The following is a 2,848-nucleotide window of genomic DNA, read 5'->3' as shown; positions in this document are numbered from 1 at the left end:
CCGGGGCTGCGTCCAGGGCAGCAGGGGAAGGGGGGACCTCTGGACTTTACGGGTGGCCCGTGTCACCAGCCCGGTTGGAGGGTTCGCCTGCCATCAAGGGCATGCGGGGTGCACCTCGGAGGATGCCCCGCGGCTTCGGGGAGAACGCGGACAGGCAGGGGCCAGACCTACACCCTCCAGGGGCCCGAGCCCGGCCGCCACTCTCTCTCCGCTCCTACCTCACGCAGCCTCCGCTCTGGTCTGTCCTGGATGCAAATTTTATACTGCAAAATCTGAGCGCTCAGGTCTGGAAACCCGACCCACAGGACTGGGAGGGGGGGGGGCACAGGTAGGCGGGCACTGCCGGGCTCTCTGCGGGCGCCCAGTCCCACATCTGGTCAGGGATGCGCATCCTGAAACCTCATTTTTTCCCTCTACTCTCACTTTTCAAAGAACCCTGCTCTGAAATAGCTACTTGCTTCTCGGTCTCCTGAGCCCCGGAATAGAGCGGGTGGGACTCCTCCTGCCCCCACAAAACTTTTGGAGGAGGTAATAGGGCAGGAGAGGCTGCTCGGAATCTATGTACCGCCCCGCCCCCTCCGTCTTGGAGACTGAAAGGCCCAGGTTTGGGGAGAGGGTGGCACCTTCAGACCACACTTTCCAGACAGCGAAGCGCAGCAGGTAGATGGCCTGAACTCCATCTGGGGAAATGTGACACCTCCTATCTCCACGCAGCAGAAACCAGTTGCATTCTTTCCCACGGCCACGGCCATGGCCACGGCCTCCATTCCGAGGAGTCAGGCTGCACAGCCGCCTGTGGAGTGTGTGGAGCACTAAACAGGGAGCCAGGAGGCCTGGGTTCTAGATCTGGGGCTGCGCTAAGTCCCAGGGTGACCTTGGGCTGTGACCGTCCCGTCTCTGGGCTTCTGTCTCCCTCGGTGGATGGGGTTGGTGGTCCCTTGGGGAGGGATCTTGAAACTCCCCCTTCAGGTGTGTGGGCAGGTGGGCAGGGGCTGAGACGGTGGCCCTTGGTGGTGGGGGGGGTGGGGAGCGGGGAGAACTAGCCAGCTGCCCGGAGCTCAGGTTCCATGGCGCTCACTGTCAACACGGTCTCCCTCCGCTTGGCCCTGGACGGCTGCCCTCCTCGGAAACCCTAGGATGCTGCTGGCGCTGGCTGCCCCCCTCCTCTGAGTCAGCTCCTTCAGGAACAGCCTGCCATCTGGCCTCCCCGGCACCCAGGCTGCAGCTCCCGGCCTGGTCCCTCCCGTGGGAGGCCTTCTCCGGACCCTCAGCTGCCCCTGCGGCCCCAGGCAGCTGTCAGCCTGGCCATGCCGGGCCCCTGTGCTCATGTCAACCCCCAGGTGCACTCGCTGCCGAGGCCTCTGCTGGAGAAGCGGTTTCCCCAGCTGAAGGGTCCTTATGCGATCCTGGTAGGGAAACTGAGGCCACAGAGTCAGCAAATGACCTGTGCACATGCGGAGAGGCAGCGGCTGAGAGCGGCCCACTCCCGGGGCTGCTGACGCGGCGTTTCGTGACGCCACCCTGGGGCTCCCCCCAGAGATCAGGACCCAGCGCTATGAGGTCCCACACGGCTGAGTCCCCGACACTGACCCCTGGGGCAAAGGCACCACAGAGGCCCATCCTTCTCCTCCTTCCTCCGTCTCTCCTGCTGCAGAGCCTCCATCAACGTGACACCCTCCCCGGGCTGCAGTCCACCCACCAGCATCAGATGCTATCGCCTCAGCCCGGCTCCCGCCCGTACCCCTTCCCCCTGCCTCTGCCCACTGACGGCATCACTGGAGCCCACGGATGTCTGGCCCCACCCCTCTCGTTTTACAAGTGGAAAACCTGAGGCCCAGCCAGGCAGAGAGTCTGCCCCAGGTGCCCCGGGAGTTAGCCTGGAGCTCCCAGGAATTCATGTTCTCAGGCCTGGGCTCCACCACGGCCGGCCTACCGTGCAGCACCTCTCAGCCCAGCCCTGTGTCGCTGGGGGAAGGGGAGGGATGGCTGTCCCTTCCAGCTGGCCTCCTCCCCACTGCATCCCTCCATCCCTCCGACCTCAGTAGCTGCCACTCACCTCGGTTGGGGGTGGAGGGCTGAACCTGCGCTGAGAGGCCGGGCTGGTGGGAGGTCCTGTCGGGAAGTGAGCCTGGTGGTGGGATAGCCACCTATATAGGCTTCTGCTCTGGCTATTTTGGGAGGTGCTGCTCCCCCCGGCCCTCGGCCCCCTCCCCTTCTGGTGTCAGATACTTCTCAACTGTGGTGCTGGGTGTCTGTATCACATTCAGCCTCCCTGGGCCCATCAAGCTGGGCCTATTAATAACCTTGGCCCCTGCCTCCCTTCAGCACCCAAAGCTGAGGCTCAGGCCAGGCTCTCCTCTTCCATGAAGCCTTCCATGACCACTTTCGATGGCAGCAATGTTCCTGTCCTCCAAAATCCTGCAAGGGAAGGAAGAAGGAGGCGAACTAAGGGATGGAACCGGGATTGTCTCCCATGCACAGGCTGGGCTGGGCTCCTGTACACATGCCACCTCACTGCGGCCTCGCCGTTCAGGCCTGGTCCCGCTTGCATGGATGAGGAGACGGCACAAAGATGTCAGGAGTTACAGGGTTTACACGCAAAGTCGTGGGTCTGGAGCAGGAGTGGACCGGTACTTCCATGAGATGGGCTAGTGCAGCCGTGGGCAAACTACGGCCCGCGGGCCGGATCCGGCCTGTTTGAAATGAATAAAACTAAAAAAAAAAAAAGACCGTACCCTTTTATGTAATGATGTTTACTTTGAATTTATATTAGTTCACACAAACACTCCATCCATGCTTTTGTTCCGGCCCTCCGGTCCAGTTTAAGAACCCATTGTGGCCCTCGAGT

The 2,848-nt window shown here is 62.1% G+C and overlaps 1 protein-coding gene across 2 annotated transcripts in view; it reads right to left on the bottom strand.

The window, feature by feature from the left end:
- Positions 1 to 2,155, bottom strand: part of PVALB (parvalbumin) — an 18,333-nt gene extending 16,178 nt beyond the window's left edge. The window contains exon 1 of one of the 2 annotated variants that reach the window (XM_014530853.1): positions 2,057 to 2,155. The gene's annotated coding sequence lies outside the window, so the exon portion shown is untranslated. Of the gene's footprint in view, positions 1 to 218; positions 314 to 2,056 lie in introns of those variants that run through there. The other variant, XM_005883240.2, reaches the window with a different exon arrangement.
- Positions 2,156 to 2,848: the final 693 nt, after the last annotated feature.

This window comes from Myotis brandtii, unplaced genomic scaffold (assembly GCF_000412655.1).
Source record: "Myotis brandtii unplaced genomic scaffold, ASM41265v1 scaffold78, whole genome shotgun sequence".
Taxonomy (NCBI): Eukaryota; Metazoa; Chordata; class Mammalia; order Chiroptera; family Vespertilionidae; genus Myotis; species Myotis brandtii.
This window is presented reverse-complemented; position numbering and strand designations above follow the sequence as displayed.